Below are 20635 nucleotides of genomic sequence, written 5' to 3'. Positions count from 1 at the left end.
AGGTAGCATGATGCCTCCAGTTTTGTTCTTTTTGCTTAAGATTGTGTTGGCTATATGGGCTCTTTTTTGGTTCCATATGAATTTTAAAGTAGTTTTTTCTAATTCTGTGAAGAATTTCAATGGAATCTTGATGGGAATAGCATTGAATCTGTAAATTACTTTGGGCAGTATGGCCATTTTCATGATACTGATTCTTTCTATCCACAAGCATGGAACGTTTTTTCATTTGCTTGGGTTCTCTTTTATTTCTTTGAGCAGTGGTTTGTAGTTCTCCTTGAAGAGGTCCTTCACCTTCCTTGTTAGCTGAATTCCTAGGTATTTTGTTCTTTTTGTAGCAATTGTGAATGGGAGTTCATTCATGATTTGGCTCTCTCCTTGTCTACTGTTGTTGTATAGAAATGCTTGTGATTTTTGCATATTGATTTTCTATCCTGAGACTTTGCTGAATTTCCTTATCAGCTTAAGGAGCTATTGGACTGAGATGATGGGATTTTCTAGATATAGGATCATATCATATGCAAACAGAGACAATTACCTTTTGTTCTCTTGCCTCATTGCCTTGGCCAGAAATTCCAATACTGTGTTGAATAGGAGTGGTGAAAGAGGGCTTCCTTGTCTCGTGCCAGTTTCAAAGGGAATACTTCAAGCTCTTGCCCTTTCTGTATGATATTAGCTGGGGATTTGTCATGAGATATGTTACGTCAGTATCTAGTTTATTGAGAGTTTTTAACATGAAGAGATGTTGAATTTTATTGAAGACCTTTTCTGTATCTGTTGGGATTATCATTTTTTTTTTTTTTTCATTAGTTCTGTTTATGTGATGAATTTCACTTATTGATTTGCATATGTTGAACCAGCCTTGCATTGCCAGGGATGAAGCCAACTTGACCATGGTGGATAAGCTTTTTGATGTGCAGCTGAATTTTGTTTGCTGGTTTTGCATTGATGTTCATCAGGGATATTGGCCTGAAATTTTCTTTTTTTGTTGTGTCTCCGCCAGGTTTTGGTATCAGGATGATCCTGGCCTCATAAAATGGGTTAGGTAGGAGTCCCTCTTTCTCAGTTGTTTGGAATAGTTTCAGAAAGAATGGTACCAGCTCCTCTTTGTACTTCTGGCAGAATTTGGCTGCGAATCTGTCTGGTCCTTGGCTTTTTGATTGGTAGGCTATTTATTACTGCTTCAGTTTTAGAACTTGTGATTGTTCTATTCAGGGATTTGACTTCCTGGTTTAGTCTTGGGAGAGTGTATGTGTCCAGGAATTTTTCCGTTTCTTCTAGATTTTCTAGTTTATTTTCATGACTTTTATAGTATTCTCTGACGGTAGTTTGTATTTCTGTGGGGTCAGAGATGATATCCCATTTATGATTTTTTATTGTGTCTATTTGATTCTTCACTCTTTTCTTCTTTATTAGTCCAGCTAGTAGTCTATTTTATTAATCTTTTCATAAAACCAATTCCTGGATTCATTGATTTTTTTTGAAGGGTTTTTCATGTTTCTATCTCCTTCGGTTCCCCATTTTATTCTTTATCTCTTCTTAGTTTGCAGTTTAATTCAATGTAATGTCTTCCCATAATTTCTGATATGCTGATTGCTACTCAATACATATTTGCTTACTTTCTGGATATCATCACTGAGATGGGTATCTTAAACTCAGAGTGACCTACCTGACTTTCAAAACTGACTTCGTGCTCCACATCCAGGAACCAAATTAGATGCTGCTTATTATAATTAACTCTCCTACTCTGTTACTAACTCAATATATTAGAAAATAAGCTCTTCTAATTCTACCTTAGAAATATTTTTATTCAATCTCTCCCTTTCTTTCCATTCTTATTACCGAATCATAAGTTCAGTTTCTCATTGTCATAAAAAATTATTCCAACTTCTAAGTCTGTGTCAAAGCTGTTCAACTCTATTTCCAACTGACCTTTTCAGTGTATTCTCCTGCTGTTTCCCCCTCATTCTTGATACTGTGGGCCATATATCATCTCCTGAATTGTAGTTTAAGGAAGAAAATGTTAGAAAGCCTATACTTTTATGCTTTTGATCATTTTGTTTCCTTTTTTCTTTTCTTTTCTTTCTCTTTTATTTTATTGTATTATTATTTATTTATTTATTTTGAGATGGAGTCTCCCTTGTCACCCAGGCTGGAGTGCAATGGTGTGATCTCATTTCACTGCAGCCTCTGCCTCCCGGGTTCAAATAATTCTGCCTCAGCCTCCTGAGTAGCCGGGTTACTGCCACCATGCCCAGGTAATTTTTGTATATTTAGTAGAGACAGGGTTTCACCATGTTGGCCAGGCTGGTCTGGAGCTCCTAACCTTGTGATCCGCCTGCCTTAGCATCCCAAAGTGCTGGGATTACAGGCGTGAGCCACGTTTTCAGCATGCTATAGTTCTACTAATTACATAAACCCCAATGCAAGTGTTATGTTTTTAAAGGAAAGTTTTCTTATGCTTATGACCAGGTAGAAATAATTTCTCCCTTCTCCATATCTCACTTGTGCCTTTTGTTGTTTGGAAATAACAGGTAAAATCTTATTTGTATTGTTACATCTTGCTGAGTAACATATTAATCCAAACTGTGGGACTCAAAACAATACATGTTTATTATATCACAATCTCTATGGGCAAGCATCCTAGACATGGCTTAGTTGTGTCTTCTACTTCATAGCCTTACTGAAATAAAGATGTAAGCCAGGGTCTGCAGTATCATCTAAAGGCTTGACTAAAGACAGATTCACTTCTAAGCTCAGTACCAACCCCTTAGTTTCATGAAAGTTGTTGGACTGAGGGTCTTAGTTTCTTGTTGGCTATTGGCTGGAGGGTACTTTCAGTTTGTTGCCATGCAGGATCCACAACATGGAAGATTTCTTCATCAAAGCAAACAAGACAGAAAGCCTTATAACAAAAAAGAAGTTAAAATTTTTGTAACCTAATCATGAAAGTGTCATCCCACTACGTTTGTCAAACTCTGTTGGTTAAAAGCAAGTCACTAGGTTCAGCTCGCATGCAAGTGAGATCTATACAGGAAGCATAAATCATTTGGTACCATTTTAGAAGTCTGTCTACCACAGCATTCAATCCTCACAACAACCCTATGAGATAGCTGATACTATCATTGAGAGGTTTCAGTAGCTTGCTTGTGGTCACACAGCTAATTGGGAAAAGAACTCAGATTCAAACTGAGAAAGTCGATCTCAGTCATCTCTGTGCTTAATCACCATGAGTTCTCAGGAAAAGAATAAACTAGTGTAACTGTGGGAACAGCAGCAGTAACTCTGGGGAAGCAGCAGTAATGAAGGTAGTGTTTCATGCTAATATTTCACTAATAATATCAATCAGCTCCCACCTTTCTGTGTCTATGTCACTTGGCACCTATTCTTATAAGAAAGTTCCTATCTGCCTTCTAGTCAATGGGTAACCTCTTCTGGTCTGATTTCTGCCTTTGGCCCAGGTAATCATAGCCAAGAAGGCTGCAAAGAAGAAGAAAAGTAATTTCTTTCTCTAACTTATAAATTTGTTTTTTATGAAAAAGAACTATATCTCTTATATAGTACAATGAGGTTTCTGGATTTCTGGCAGAAGAGCATTTCACAGAGATGTTGTTCATGGGCCAAGAAGAGAGGTCTTAGATCATGCCCTTAAAGCAGTATTCACTGTATCACACTGTTTCACAATGAGTTTCTAATACACCTATCTTCCAAAGCTGTTTGTAGATGAGACTGACCATGCCTTACTTATCTCTCGATTCTCAAATGTCTAGTACAATGGAATTGAGCCTTCCTGAGATGTTTTGTGTCAGCTAACTTTATTCACAAATGCTTTTGATCTTCATGAAACTATCAACTGTAAGAGTGAAGCAATCTGAACAATTTTTTTTTTTCTTTGAGATGGAGTCTCGCTCTTGTCACCCAGGCTGAAGCGCAGTGGGGGAATCTCGGCTCACTGCAACATCCTCCTCCTGTGTTCAAGCAATTCTCCTGCCTTAGCCTCCTGAGTAACCAGGATTACAGGTGCCCGCCAACATGCCTGGCTAATTTTTGTATTTTTTGTAGAAATGGGGTTTCACCATGTTGGCCAGGCCAGTCTCGAACTCCTGACCTCAGGTGATCTGCCTGCTTCAGCCTCCCAAAGTGCTGGGATTATAGGCATGAGCCACCATGCCCAGTCAACAGTTTTCTTATATGACTCTTGTTGGTGACAAGGACTACAAATAAACTAAAATAATGATGTTCTTCTGGGGTCTTTCACTAAATAAAATTTGGTTCTGTTGTCTTTGATATATATTTGTATAATTGGGGCTCAACATAAAGAGTTTTGTCCCAGTCTTTGATATGGGAAAGTGCTCAAAATGTGGGCAGTAGAACCATAGTGGTAATAGCAGCTCACACTGTTTCTCCACTTTGGAATATTTTCCCTTAAACACTTTAGTTTTTGAAAAATTTATATAGGCTACAAACCTACCTTCTCTTTGAAGCCTGCAGTGATAATTCAACAAATACTTTAAAATGTGTGTTGTGTATGAGCTAAAGGGCTGGATATTGATAGCACTATGAATACAATTATTTCTGCCCCTGAAAACTTTGTTCACTGGAAGAGATGTATTGGTAAATAGATATGAAATCATTGGTAAATTTATGGAATAATTATAGGAGGAACAGTCAGAAGTAAATTCCTTTTCCTTGAAGATCTATAGTATTTGCCTGTATTAGTTATAATATGCCTTAAAGTACTTGTTTTAGTTGTTTTTGTATTTGGTTTATTTCTTATATTAGTAGTAAATTTCTGAAGAGCATTGACTGAATCAGACTGTTTCTTTCAAATCTCAGCTCAAGAGTCCCTTTCTAAGTAAGCTTTCCTTGGCTCTTCCCTTCATATACTTCCTCCTCCCAAAGCATCCTGGCTATATCTCCATTTCTTTCTTTAGCTTGTAAACTTTTTTATGGGAAAGAATTACATCTGTAATATCTTAATCACAAAATTGCTGGCACAGTAATAGGTCCTGGCTAGTCGCAGTGTGATTTTTGGACTGACTACATTGGCACCACTTCTGAGCTTGTTAGAAATGCAGGATCTCAGGACCCACCTCAGACCCACTGAGTCAGAGTCTGCTTTTTATCACCGTCTGTAGATGAGTGTGTGCATGTGAAATTTAATTAACACTATTTTAGTAGATATTGTGTATCATAGTAGAGAGTTTCTTCAAATGTACTTGAAGGGCTATGTAAGAATCCCTGCATTCAAAGTTGGCTGAGAGCTTGGGGATAGTGGTGGTGGTAGTTTATGGCTTTGTAAAAATTCATGTTTCCTAGCCCCACACCAGCACCTACCACAAAAGAATGACATTCATTCTTCTGTATTTTTAACAAGTTCACCAAGTGACTCTCATCCTCATAGAAGTTTAAGAATTGATGTAAAACTTTTGAATGGATTAATCTCTCATTTGTAAGAAATTCTGCACTCTGTACATGATTCCAATTAATGCCTTTTGGATGGGTTCCAACTTACATCTCTGACCTAGCTCTCTGCTTCAGCCAGGTCTCCTTCCTATTCCCTGAACACACCAAAAGAAAGTAACTAAATACTTGTTAAATTGACTAATTGGACATACAAATGCATAAATGATAAACGGATGAATGGTGTATTGAATGAATGAAAGTGCTTTGACTTGTTTTTTCTTCAACTAAGTCTATGCCTACAGAATTAAATTTGAATAGGATTAGAAGAAAAAGCATCTGTTGGTATACATAGTAAGATTGATAGAGATGGATAGCTTTATTTATTGGACTATGTGGTTTTTTCCTCTAGATTCAGGTTCCTCTTTTATGAACCTGAGTCTCAATTTCTCATTCTGTAAAACAAACCTATTTAGTAAGTCAGCTCCTTTCCAAAAGAAACATTAGCCTGTATCAGTAATTGCTTGGTATCTTAGATTGAAACCTAAACTTATTTTATTTATTTTTAACTTTTAGGTTCAGTGGTATATGTGTGTGTTTGTTATATAGGTAAGCTGTGTGTCCTGGGAGTTTGGTGTATAGATTACTTTGTCACCCAGGTAATAAGCATAGTACTCAATAGGTATTTTTTTTAGATCCTTTCCCTCTTCCCACTTCTGCCCTTGACTAGGCCCCAATGTCTGTTGTTCCCCTCTTTGTGTCCATGAGTTCTTGTTTAGATCTGACTTATAAGTGAGAACTTGCAGTATTTGGTTTTCTGTTCCTGCGTTAGTTTGCTTGGAATAATGACCTCCAGCTCCATCCACGTTGCTCCAAAGACATGATCTAATTCTTTTGTATGGATGCATAGTATTCCATTGTATATATTTACTGCACTTTCTTTATCCAGTCTACCATTGATGGGCATTTAGGTTGAATTCATGCCTTTGCTATTGTGAATAATGTTGTGATAAACATACGTGTGTATGTGTCTTTATGGTTGTGTTAGTCCATTTTCACACTGCTATAAAGATAATACCTGAGACTGGGTAATTTATAAACAAAAACGATTTAGTTTACTCACAGTTCTGCATGGCTAAAGAGGCCTCAGGAAATTTTCAATCATGGCAGAAGGTGAAGGGGAAACAGGCACTTCTCCACAAGGCAGCAGGAGAGACAGCATGCAAGGGAAACTGCCACATTTGAAACCATCACATCTCATGAGAACTCCCTCAGTGTCATGATAACAGCATGGGGGCAACCACCCCTATGATCCAATCACCTCTTACCAGGTTCCTCCCTTGACACATGGCAATTACAATTCGAGATGAGATTTGAGTGGGGACAAAGAATCAAACCATATTAATGTTAGAATGGTTTACATTAATTTGGGTATAAAATCAATAATAGTTTTGCGGTGTTGATTGGTAATTCTGTTTTAAGATCTTTGAGGAATCGCCAAACTGTTTTCCACAATGGCTAAATGAATTTACAAATTCCTGAAAGTTGTGTAAGTGTTACCTTTTCTCCACAACTTCACCAGCCATCTGTTATTATTTGACATTTTAATAATAGCTATTCTGACTTGTGTGAGATGGTATCTTGTTTTCGTTTTGATTTGCATTTCTCTAGTGATTAGCGATGTTGAGAACTTTTTCATATGCTTGTTGGCCACACGTATAACTTTTGAAAAGTGTCTGTTCATGTACTTTGTCCACTTATTAATGGGGTTGTTTTTTGCTTTGATGAGAGTTTCTTTTGCTGTACAGAAGCTCTTTGGTTTAATTAGGTCCAGTTTGTCAATTTTTTGTTATTGTTACAATTGCTTTTGACATCTTCATCATGAAATTTTTGCCAGGGCTTATGTCCAGGATGGTATTTCCCAGGTTATCTTACAGGGTTTTATAGTTTTAGATTTTATATTCAATTCTTTAATCCATCCTGAGTTGATTTTTGTATATGGTGTAATCTTCTGCATATACTTGCAAATAGCAAGGTATACCAGCACTATTTATTGAATAGGTAGTCCTTTCCCCATTGGTTGTTTTTGTTGTCTTTGTTGAAGATCAGATGGTTGTAAGTGTGCAGATTTATTTCTGAGCTTTCTATTCTGTTCCACTGGTCTATGTGTCTGTATTTGTACCCATACCATGCTGTTTTGGTTTCTATAGGCTTGTAGTATGGTTTGAAGTTGAGCAGTGCGATGCCTCCAGCTTTGATGATTTTGCTTAGGATTACTTTGGCTATTCGGGCTCTTTCCCTATTTTAGTGCACCTGAAGGTAAAGGAATGTGCTTATTAAGGTCCACTGTTTTACTGGGGCCCATTGTATGAGGGTGTAGTTTGGCAGTTACCCAAGAGACTTTCCCTCCACCTCCCTCTGTGCCCGAGCTGTCTTATCTGTGTTTTACTGTCTGTTTCTTCTGGCTGCTTATAGTTAGATGAGAAGTGATTTCCTTGAAATGTATAAGGCCAGAAAGGGAGCTGAAACTTAAAAGTGGCGATGTTTTTCCAAGATGATGGTGCTACTGCTCTGTCAGGTTTCATATGAATTTTAGAGTAGTTTTTTCTAATTCCATGAAAAATGTCATTGGTAGTTTGATAGGAATAGCATTAAATCTGTAAATTGCTTTGGGCATTATGGCCTTTTTAAGAATACTGATTCTTTATATCCATGAGCATGAAATGTTTTTCTATCTGTGACTCCGATTTCTTTCAGCAGTGTTTTGTAATTCTTCTTGCAGAAATCTTTCAATTCCCTGGTTAGCTGTATTTCTACATATTTTATTTTTTAATTTTTGGCTATTGTAAATGGGATTGCATTCTTGATTTGGCTCTCAGCTTTGACAATTTCTGTGGATAAAAATGCTACTGATTCTGTATATTGATTTTGTGTCCTGAAACTTTACTGTAGTTGTTTATCAGATCTAGAAGATTTGGGGCACATACTATGGGGTTTTCTAGGTATAAAATCATATTGTCTGCACAGAGATAGTTTGACTTCCTGTCTTCTTCTTTGGATGCACTTATTTGTTTCTCTTGCCTGATTGCTCTGATTAGGACTTCCAGTACTATGTTAAATAGAAGCGGTGGGAACTGGCATACTTGTCTTGTTTTGGTTCTCAAAGGAAATGCTTCCAGCTTTTTCCCATTCAGTATGATGTTAACTGTGGGTTTGTCATGGATGGCTTTTATTATTTTGAGGTGTGTAACTTTAATGCCTACGTTATTGAGGGTTTTTAACATGAAGGAATGTTGAATTTTACCAAAAGCCTTTTCTTCGTCCATTGAGATGATCATGTTTCTTTGCTCTTGTTTTTCTAGTTCCTCTAGGTGTGATATTAGGTTGTTAATTTGAGATGTTTCTAACTTTTTGATGTGAGCATTTAGCACTAAAAACTTTCCTCTTAATACTCCTTTTGCTGTGTCCCAGAGATTCTGGTAAGTTGTATCTCTATTTTCATTAATTTCAAAGAAGTTTTTGATTTTGGCCTAAATTTTGTTATTTACCCAAGAGTTATTCAGGAGCTGATTGTTTAATTTCCATGTAATTCTATGGTTTTGAGTGATCTTCTTACCTTTGAATTCTGTTTTTATTGCACTATGGTCCAAGAGATTGGTTGGTATGATTTTGTTTACTTTGAATATGCTGAGAATTATTTTATGGTCAATTGTGTGGTAGATTTAGAGTACATGCCACGTACAGATGAGAAGAATGTATATTTTGTTCTTTTTGGATAGAGAGTTTTGTATGTCTCTGTTAGGTCCATTTGATCAATCGTTGAGTTCAGGTCCCAGATATCTTTGCTAGTTTTCTGCCTCAGTAATCTGTCTAAAGCTGTCAGTGGGGTGTTGAAGTCTCCCATTATTATTTTGTGGTTATCTAAGTATCTTCAAGGTCCATAAGACTGATTCATAAGTCTTTGTGTTCCTGTGTTGGGTGAACATATATTTAGGATAGTTAAGTCTTCTTGTTAAATTGAACCCTGTACCATTACATAATGCCTTCCCCCTTTTTTCTTTTGCTATTTTTGGTGGTTGTTGGTTTAAAGACTATTAATATGGTTTGGCTCCGTGTTCCTACCCAAATTGCAGGTTTAATTGTAACCCACAATGTTGGAGGTGGGGCCTGGTAAGAGATGATTGGATCATGGGGGTGGGTTCTAACGCCGTCCCCCTAGTGCTCTCTTGTGATAGAGTTCTCATGAGATGTGGTTGTTTAAAAGTGTGTAGCACCTCCACCTTTGCCCTCTTCTTCCTTCTCTGGCCTTGTAAGTGGTGCCTCTTTCTGCTTCTCCTTCCACCACGATTGTAAATTTCCTGAGGCCTCCCCAGCCATGCTTCCTATACAGCCTGTGGATCCATGAGCTGATTAAACCTCTTTACTTTATAAATTACCCAGTTTCAGTTAGTTCTTTATAGCAGTGTAATAATGGACTAATACAGAAAATTAGTAACAAATTAGTGGGGCATAGCAATAAAGATACCCCAAGATGTGGAAGCGACTTTGGAGCTGGATAATAGCCAGCTGGTGAAACAGCTTGGTGGGGGGGCCGGGCCTCAGAAGAAGACAGCAAGATGACAGAAAGTTTGGACCTTCCCAGAGACTCGTTAAATTGTTGTGACCAAAATGCTGATAGTGATATGGGCAATGAAGTCCATGCTGAGATGGTCTCAAACGGAGATGAGGAACTAATTGGGAACCAGAGTGAAGATTACTCTTGCTATGCTTTAGAATAGACTAGCAGCATTGTGACTCTGCTCCAGAGATCTATGGAACTTTGAACTTGAGAGAGATGATTTAGGATATCTGGTGGAAGAAAGTTCTAAGCAGCAAAACATTCGAGATGTGGCCTGACTGCTTTTTGTGGTGTTGTTGAGATGGAGTCTCTCTCTGTCACCTACTCTGGACTGCAGTAGCCCGATCTCAGCTCACTGTAACTTCTGCCTGCTGGGTTCAAGCAATTCTCCTGCCTCAGCCTCCTGAGTAGCTGGGATTACAGGTACGTGCCACCACACCCGGCTAATTTTTGTATTTTTAGTAGAGATGGGGTTTCACCATGTTGGTCAGGCTGGTCTCGAATTCCTGACCTTATGATCCACCCACCTCAGCCTCCCAAAGTGCTGGGATTACAGGCATGAGCCACCATGCCCAGCCAGTCCTGGCTGCTTTTTACTCATAAACTTATATTCATGAGCAAAGAGATGATCTGAAACTGGAACTTATATTTAAAAGGGAAGAAGAGCATAAAAGTTTGGAAAATTTGCAGCCTGACCATGTGGTAGAAAAGTAAAACCTATTTTCTGGGGAGGAATTCAAGCTGGCTGTAGAAATCTGCATAAGTAATGTTAATTTGGCATAAGCCAAATGTTAATAACTAAGACAATGGGAAAAATGCTTTGAAGGCATTTTAGAGACCTTCACAGCAACCCCTTCCATCACAGACCTGGAGGCCTAGGAGGAAAGAATGGTTTTGTGGGCCAGGCTGAGGGCCTTGCTGCCCTCCACAACCCTGGGACACTGCTGTCTTCCTCCCAGCTGCTCCAGCTCCAGCTGTGGCTAAAATTGCCCCAGATACATCTTAGGCCACTGCTCCAGAGGGTACAAACCCAAAACTGCCAAGGCTTCTACATAGTGTTAAGCCTGTAGGTGCACAGATGGTAAGAGTTGAGGCTTGGGAGCCTCTGTCTAGATTTCAGAGGATGTATGAAAAAGCCTGTATGTCCAGGCAGAAGTCTGCTGCAGGGGTGGAGACCTCATGGAGAACCTCTATTAGGCAGTGTGGAGGGGAAATGTGGAGTTAGAATCCCCTCACAGAACCCCCACTGGGAAACTGCCTAGTGGAGCTATGAGAAGAGAACCACCATCATCCAGATGTCAGAATGGTAGATTCACCGAGCGCTTGTACCATGCACCTGGAAAAGTCACAGGCACTCAACACCAGCCCATGAAAACAGCCACAGGGGCTGTATCCTGACCCACATGGGTGGAGCTGCTCAAGGTCTTGGGAGCCCACCCCTTGTATCAGTGTTGCCGGACACATGGAGTCAAAAGAGATTATTTTAGAGCTGTGATATTTAATGACTGCCCTGCTAGGTTTTGCATGTGCATGGGGCCTGTAGCCTCTTTGTTTTGGCCAATTTCTCTATTTTGGAATGGGACCATTTACCCAATGCCTGTACCTCCATTGTATCATGGAAGCAGCTAACTTGTTTTTGATTTCACAGGCTCATAGGCAGAAAGGACTTGGCCTTGTCTCTGGTGAGACTTTGTACTTGGATGTTTGAGTTAATGCTGGAATGAGTTAAGACTTTGGAGGTACTGTTAGAAAGGCAAATTGCATTTTGAAATGTGACAGGACATGGGATTTGGAAGGGGCCAGGGACAGAATAATGTGGTTTTGCTCTGTGTCCCCACCCAAATCTCATGTCAACTTATAAGCCCCAGTGCTGGAGGTGGGGACTGGTGGGAGGTTATTGGATCATGGGAGTGGTTTTCAATGGTTTAGCACCATTCCCTTGGTGTAGTATCATGATAGACTTCTCATGAGATGTGGTTGTTTAAAAGTGTGTAGCACCTCCCACTTTGCTATCTTCCTTCTGTTCTGGCCATGTAAGACATGCTTCTTTCTTCTTTGCCTTCTGCCATGATTGTAAGTTTCCTGAGGGCTTCCCAGCTATGCTTCCAATATAGCCTGTGGAACTGTGAGCTGATTAAACCTCTTTATAAATTACCCAGTTTCAGATAGTTATAGCAGTGTGGGAATAAACTAATACAACTATTTTGTCTGAAATTAGATTAGCGACCTCTGCTGCTTTTTGTTTTCCGTTTGGTTGGTAGATTTTTCCTTGTCCCCTTACTTTAAAACTATAAGCATCATTGCATGTGAGATGGGTCTCTTGAAGACAGTGTATAGTTGGATCTTCTTTATTCAACTCGCCACTCTGTGCCTTTTAATTAGGGCATTTAGTCCATTTACATTGACAGGTAATACTGATATATGCAGATTTGATCTGGTCATTTTTTTGTTGTTGTTGTTAACGGGTTATTATACAGACTTGATAGTGTAATTGTTTTATAGTAGCAATGATTTATGTATTTAAGTGTGTATTTGTGGTGATTGGTAATGGTATTTCATTTCCACATCTAGCACTCCTTATGGACTTCTTATAAGGCAGGTCTGGTGGTAATAAATTTCCTTAGCACTTGCTTGTCTGAAAAGGATTTTATTTATCCTTTGCTTATGAAGCTTTGTTTGGCTACATATGAAATTTTTGGTTAGAATGTCTTTTCTTTAAGAATGCTGCATATGGGCCACCAATGTCTTCTGGCTTGTAGAGTTCTTGCTGAAAGGTCTGCTGTAAGCCTTATGGTGTTCCCTTTGTAGATGACCTGCCTTTCTCTCTAGCTGCCTTTAATATTTTTTCTTTAATGCTGACGTAGGATAATCTGATAACTATGTGTCTTGGGGATAGTCATCTTGTATCTTTCAGGGGTGCTCTGCATTTTCTGAATTTGAATGTTGACCTCTCTAGTGAAGTTGGAGACATTTTCACGGACAGTATCTTCAAATATGTTTTGTAAATTGCTTGCTCTCTCTCCCTCACTTTCAGGGATATCAATGAGTTATAGATTTGATCTCTTTACATAATCTCATTTCTCTGAGGTTTTGTTCATTGTTTGTTTTCTTTTTTCTTTATTTTTATCTGACTGAGTTGATTCAAAAAACCTGTCTTTGAGCTCTCACATTCTTTCCTCACTTTGGTCTATTCTGCTGATAATATTCATGATTGTATTATGAAATTCTTGTTTTTCAGCTCTATCAGTTCTGTTTGGTTCTTTCTAAAAGTAATTGTTTTGTTTTTCAGCTCCTGTATAATTTTATTGTATTTCTTTGGATTGGGTTTCAACTTTCTCTTGAATTTTGATGATACTAGTCCTTATCAGATTCTGAATTATATGTCTGTCATTTCAGCCTTGTTAAGAATCATTGTTGGGGAACTCGTATAGTTATTTGGAGGTAAAAAGACACTGGCTTTTTAGTTACCAGAGATCTCATGCTGGTTCTTTCTCATCTGTATGGGCTGATGATCCTTTCATCTTTGAAGTTGCTTTACTTTGAATGTTTTTTTTTTTTTCCTTTTTTTTGCTTTTATATTCTTTGATGACCTTGAAGGTGTGATTGTAGTATAAGGTGGGTTCAGTTGACTAGCTTAATTTCTGGAGAATTTTAAGGGGCTTAGGCTCAGTTCAGCACTCTCGCATGCTCTAATCTTGGAGGGCTGGTACTGGGCCCCTGACTTTGTTCTCTTGCCCACCATGGTTAGGAACCTGCTGCACTGGAGGGGATGAGGTGTTCCTGGTCTGCTGGCCACAACACTCCATGGAGGAGGAGGTTGGGGTGGTGGCAGTGGTATCTTTGCTCCTTGTTCATTGGCCACCAAGGTAGCATGGCATTGTTCATGTGCATTGGCCAGGACAGGTCACTTGTGTGAATGGGATGTTTTCATCTGCGCATGCACTTGTGCTGTTGGTAGTGGTGCCCTCATGTGTCAACAGGGTCCTGGCACTAGTGGGAGTGGGGTGCTGGCATTCGTGTGCACCTACACACTCACATTGATGGGAAGTGGGAGGGCAGTATGCACACACACATGCATGCTGATGGGGTAGGGAATGTGAGTTTTGCCTCGTCGTACATGCCAGCAAAATGCTGATAGGAGGGTGTGGGCAGGTGTGCAGCAGCTCAGAGACAGGGGAGGAGGCTGTGGTGTGCAGAGGCTCTGGGTCAGTGGATGCACTTTGACAGGGGCCAGTATGCTGGAGCTCTTCAAAGGTTGGGTGTGGCCTGACAGTGAACAAGCTATTATCATGGTCCTAAGGAAGCATTGCATTTTTCCATCTAAGGCTGTGCTGCAAGAAGCTGTGGCCAGGATGGGGCTCTAGGGAAGGCTGGCAGACACGGGGAAGCTAGATCAAACTGACTCCATCCAATAGACAAGACTGCACTGCTCTGTCCAGGTCTGACGGTCACAAAAAGATAAAGCCACCTAGAGGAGCATGGCAAGCCTTGGGAGATAGGCTCCCTGGTCATGCTCTCCTGCAACTGTTCCCATTCCAAATGCTCTGGGCTCCATAGAGGCTGGAGTCCTCCCCGTGCCACCACTCCATGCAGTTTACATGTCCATGGGAGTTGAGGTCTTCCTCAGCCAGAATTCCAGAGGTCCATGGTGAGAGCGTGCCATTCCTTGCATGTTCAACTCACTTCTTCCACAGATGCCACTGGGGGCCAGGAATGAGTCCCTTTGCTAAGCAGCCTCTTACAGGGTTCCCAGCTTCCTCCTGCTTCAGTCATGAGTAGATTATGCCATTTCCCCACTTTGTTTCTATTATTGGTTTTATTTAGAGACAATAAAACTGATAATCTAAATCTCTGTTTTAAGACAAAATGAATGCATTGAATATAGAAACTACCTTACTAAGATTTAGTATATGAAAATGGATTTTTTTTGGCTATTTTTGAAAGTAATTATAGTGAGGCATACGGGTTTTTTGTCATAATTTGTTGGTGTGAAATCTCAATGTGAATATAAAATCTAAGCAAAAAGAATAAAACAAGGAGACATTCAAAAGCTGCTCTGCTGGAATATGTAGCCTTAGAAGTTGGCCTAGCCCTGGTGCAAAGGAATCTAATTCACATAAAAAATAACACTGAAATGAAATACACATCCTACAAAGCAATCAACCTGATTTTTAAATTTTCATATAGGTAAGGGCTGTTAGCTTGGGGAGAGATCTTAGACCTAAACTAAATTTTCCCTTTAGTTTATGAAAAAGGGATTCAGGTCAAAAAACATCGTAGACAATATACCTTGTCCACCCAAAGTCATGTATCTATTTAGGATCTCAGATAGAACTAGAGAGGTGAATTCTTTATTCCATATCTTTACTACAATGCAATACCTCTTGTGAAAATTAACTTCTGCCTAAATCTATCATATATATTTATTCCTACATACATGAAGGAATTCCTCATGAAAGACCTCCCAACATTATTAACTTTGTTAGTTATCTATTGTGCAGAACATATTATCCCAAAATTTAGTTAAACAACAAATATTTATCCCCTCAAAGTTTCTGTGGGTTAGGCATACAGGCATGCCTTCGCAGAACTGTCTGGCTCAGAGTATAACAGAAGGCTGCATTCAAGGTATCATCCAGGGCTGTAGTCATCTCAAGGCTCAACTGGAAGAGGATCTGCTTTCAATCTTATTCATGTGGTTTCTGGCAGGATTTGTTTTTTCTCAGGCCAGTGAGCAGAGGCTGCCCTCTGTTTCTTGCCATGTTCCAGTTCCTTGCCTTGCCACAGGATAGCTGATAACATGGCAGCTTAGAGGGTGAACAAGAAGGGCCAGAGAGAGAGAGAAGCAAGAGAGAAGTCAGTGTCATTTATAACCTAACCTTACTGTATTCTATTCATTGGAAGCAGCTCATAGATCCAGCTTAGACACCAGAACATAATTCTAGAAGTTAGGGATGACTGGAGGCCATTTTAGGTGCTATGTACCACATCGACTAAATACTTCCTTTTGTAGGACTTCATGGTGGCAATATTACATGAGTGGAAAGACAGATTGAAGGGGAGGCAATAAGCAGTGGTCTTTCTATTGGTTTCATTTAATTGTAGACTGTGCTGGAATGTGACATCTTGAGATACGGGGGAGCTTGCTGAAACAGCCCAGGTTCTGTCCAGTCACCACTAGAAACAGGATGTCTTTCATGCTTTAGCCCAGTGAATCATGTTGCCCTGGGGCATAAATCCCAGGGTGGGTTACTTTCTGGGGCTCCTTTGCTGTGGTACAAGGGAGTACAATCAATTCAATCTTTATCCACCTAGGAAAACTTTCCTGAGCCTTAGGGGTATGATTTGTGATGAATTCTAGGCTTTTGTCTCTTAAGAGTTGCCAATGTGTAACTAATACATTCACTTCATATAACATGAGTATGAATGTGTTCTGTCTCACCAGATTCAGATGAGTTGGTAACTAATGCACAGTTAGCCTGCTTTACAGTCAAATTCTTTGCTTGTCCTTCTAACCCTTGTCTCCCACCCACTCCCCTAACCCACACATACACATAGGCACACACTCATAACTATATCTCCAGGACCTCTCAGAGTGAGTGACACCAATATGAATATAATAAATAATTTATGAATCAATGATTAGATTGTCCTCAGAGAACACTAGCCTTGCATACAGGTCCCTGTTGCAGATAGAAATGTGTGTGTGGAATCAAAAGACAAAAGAAATAAAGGCAGTTCCATAGCCTGTTAGAATTCTTTAGCGCCTTGTTTCTTTACATTCGAGATACCCTATGCAGCGTATATTCACATGCTAAACATCATTGTAAACATAAAAGTTATGTTTAATGAGCAGACACTTGGGAGCAAGGCTGTACTGTTATTTAATCACTTGTTCAACCACCAATCAATCAGTGCAGTGATTTTGGAGACATTGTGTGTGTTGAGATTCAGTTAATGCTTTAAGTAGTCTATCGTTAAATATACAAAATGTTCTCTGTTGTGAAAGAACTTTATCTAATTAGTGAATTGAGACTAATATTTGAAAAGGCAATTAACTTTATGTTTATACTTTAAGTCAAATAAATGAAAGGGACAAAGAGGTTAAAAGGGGAAGAGAATTTTCGATTGAACTAATCAGGAAGGCTTAACAGAGGGTTCTCTTAGCTCATCTATAGCTTAAGGATGGTTAGGACTTAGATGTCTTAAGGAATTCAAGGGAGAAAAAGCACTTTTGAAGAAAATACTGTGGACAGCTAAGGAACTAACAGAGAAGCTCAAAAAATTTTAGAAAAAAAGGGAAAAAAACAATGCTTGAAGGAGAGGCAGTAGTATCAAGGTTTTTATTCTTATTGGCTTCATTTTGAAAGGCAGGAACAGAAATATAATGGTCATTTTTTAAAAGACCTTGAACTCTGGCCCATTTCTAATATGCAGTTGGTAATAAGCCCAACTCTAGGTAAATTTTGGAAGAAGGGCCCATATTCCTAGTATGTTTCTGAATTCTTAATGCATTAAATTATTTCCCGTATCACCTCAATTAAACTCTTTTTGCTTCAAGCTTGCTTTTACTGCATTTTCCTTCCTCTCATTTCTCAGGTTTTGACCAATCTCAGTTATTTGAGAAAGCAGACAAAACAAGGTATGAATGACTAATATCCCTGCAATCACTTTAAATTTAAAAACACTCCAGGAAGGGTGTTAATGCCATTTTTTCTTCAGGAAAATGAAAGCTTAATTATTATTTTGAAGGTTCAGGAGGAAGGCCCATCTGCATGCATTCACCTCTTTCAGATATTTAGTTTCTTCAAAGGAGCCCCACGGCTGTTCTGCCCAGTCCACTCATCACATTAGCTTCATTCAGCCGAAACCAATTATACTTTCTTCACTGAATGTTTTATTGGCCCCTATACTGACCCAGAGCGAGGCCTAGAATAGTGTTTTTGTGTGTGTTTTTTTTTTAAAGAGTTGGGATACAGTGTGTTAGATGATGTATGAGTTTGCCAGTGCTACCATAACAAAATACCATAGACTGGGTAGCTTCAACCACAGAAATTTACTTTTTTACTGTTCTAGAGGCTGGAAGTGCAAGATTAAGATGCCAGTAGGATTGGTTTCTCCTGAGACCTCTTTCCTTGGCTTGTAGATGGCTGCCTTCTTACTACATCCTGACAGAGCCTTTCTCATGCGCACATATCCCTCAGGTCTCTTCCTCTTCTTATGAGGACACTGCTCATGTTGGATTACCACCCTTATGATCTCATTTAACCTTAATTAGCTCTTTACAGGTCGTTTCTGCAAGTAAAGTTACATTGGGAGTTAGAGCTTCAACATATGAATTTTGGCAGACACAATTCAGTCCTTAACCGATGGGAAACTTTCACTGGATAACTTCGAAAGAAATAGTCTTAAGGTTATGCTGTGTAGTAGCCTAGAGAAGTGCACAAACAAGACCCAAAGTATTTCAGTTTAATAAATATTTATTCAGCACTTATTTGGGACAAAGTTCTAGGCTAGACCTTAAACATGAAAGGCAGTTAAGATACTATCATACCCCTTGCTTCCTCAATCTGACAGATGAAACAGAAATACAAATACATAATTACAAGATGTAATGGTTAACTTTATGTATCAACTTGGTTGGGCCACGATGATGCCCAGATTTTTGGTCAAACTTGACTCTGGATATTTCTGTGAGGGTTTTTTAGTGGATGAGATTAACATTTTATTTATTTATTTATTTATTTATTTATTTATTTATTTATTTATTGAGATGAAATCTCGCTCTTTTCCCCCAGGCTGGAGTGCAATGATGCGATCTTGGCTCACTGTGACCTCCGCCTCCCGGGTTCAAGCAATTTTCTTGCCTCAGCCTCCTCAGTAGCTGAGATTACAGGTACCTGCCACCACACCTGGCTAATTTTTGCAGTTTTAGTAGAGACGAGGTTTTGCCTTGTTGGCCAGGCTGGTCTCGAACTCCTGACCTCAGGTGAGCCGCCTGCCTCGGCCTCCCAAAGCGTTGGGATTACAGGCATGAGTCACCGTGTCCAGCCGAGATTAACATTTTAAATTGATGGACTTTGATTAAAGCAGATTGCCCTTCATTCAGATAGTTGAGGTCTTCCTAGAGTAAGACTGACCCCCAGAGGAATTCCTCCAGCACAGGGCCTTCAAACTTGGATTGCAACACCAGCTTCTCCCTGGGTCTTCACAGTGTTGGCCCACTCTGCAGTGTTTGAACTTACTCATGTGAGCCCAGTCCTTAAAATAAATCTTTCCTCTATACACATCCTATTGGCTGTTTCTCTAATGATCCCTGACTAATACACAAGTAGACTTTAATAACTTGCTCCTTCAGTCACCTGCCTTTCCTTCTGTGGGCTTTACCTGTTCAGAATATGTCTCCTTTGGGAAGTAGGAGCAGATGCAAGGAGCTAGAATGCCAGTTTAATTGAACTCTGTTCAAAGAATCAATAAGAACCAGCCCATGTGGCCTGGTTTTCATATTATGGGATTTGATTTTATGGTCAGTAATTCATAACTTTATGAAAATTAGAATAAATAGATGATCAGATTATTCTTTCTGATCTTAATTGGGCTGACTCTAGTGCAGAGATTTCTCTTTATGAGAGTCTATTGAAAATTGTGCATATGGACGTGGTACAGCACCATAGGGAGAGGGTATATATAATGCAGACTGGGCCAGGGCCTGCACAGTTCTTTGTGTAATTGTATTCTGAGGGTAGCATGAGGCTCCATATCGCCAGAGCATGTTTTTGGTAAGTCACTAATTTATAGTCTTTTCCAGTTAGCCTCCTAACCTTGCCTGAAGGGAATTGGTGATAAGCATTATTAACTCCTTAGTGGCATCTAGGGAGACTGAAATGCAAGGAGGAAGGTGACCTGCCATATTTCATGCTGCAGCCTTGGAGAGAATTTCACCGCACAAAACAATCTTCTCCTATGTTAATCCTTTGAAGCCACTGCTGGGGTCTGAAAGTTCAGTAATCACAGAAAACAATATGGCCCTTCTTCTGTTCTTTGGGAAATATTGTTTGTTGCAATCTTTTATGTAATGAAAGAGAAAGAGGAAAAAACTTCTTAATGAGTACATAAATAGATGTTATACTTTTCATTCCTGAAATGGCAAAGTCAACCAGTATAGGACTGTGTTGACTTGAAACAAAATAAAAGAGGGAACTTTTAGAAAAAAAAATAAATTTCTCAATGAGTACAATCAATAGATGTTACATTTTTCTTTCCTGAAATGGCAAAGTCAACCCGTATAGGACTGTGTTGACTTGAAACAAAATAAAAGAGGGAACTTTAGCAGTTCACGTTATTGTGATATTTATTTCTCTACTCTGTTTGAATACAGTGCCACAGGATCCATGGGAGCTGGAAAAAAAAAAAAAGATAATTGCCTTATCTAGAGATTGTTTATGGGTGGCAAGGTGCAGTCACCCATATTTTCACTCCTATAAATGAAATATGTAATTATTGCCTCTCAAAGTATTTTCTTTCACCTCACTAGAAGTAGGATAAACATACTGCATTTTAATATTTTAGCTTTTCACCATCTTTTCCAGCACAACTGCCTTCAAGAAAACTTGAAAA

Source organism: Macaca nemestrina, chromosome 10, assembly GCF_043159975.1.
Source record: "Macaca nemestrina isolate mMacNem1 chromosome 10, mMacNem.hap1, whole genome shotgun sequence".
NCBI lineage: Eukaryota > Metazoa > Chordata > Mammalia > Primates > Cercopithecidae > Macaca > Macaca nemestrina.
Note: the sequence above shows the minus strand (reverse complement) of the source record.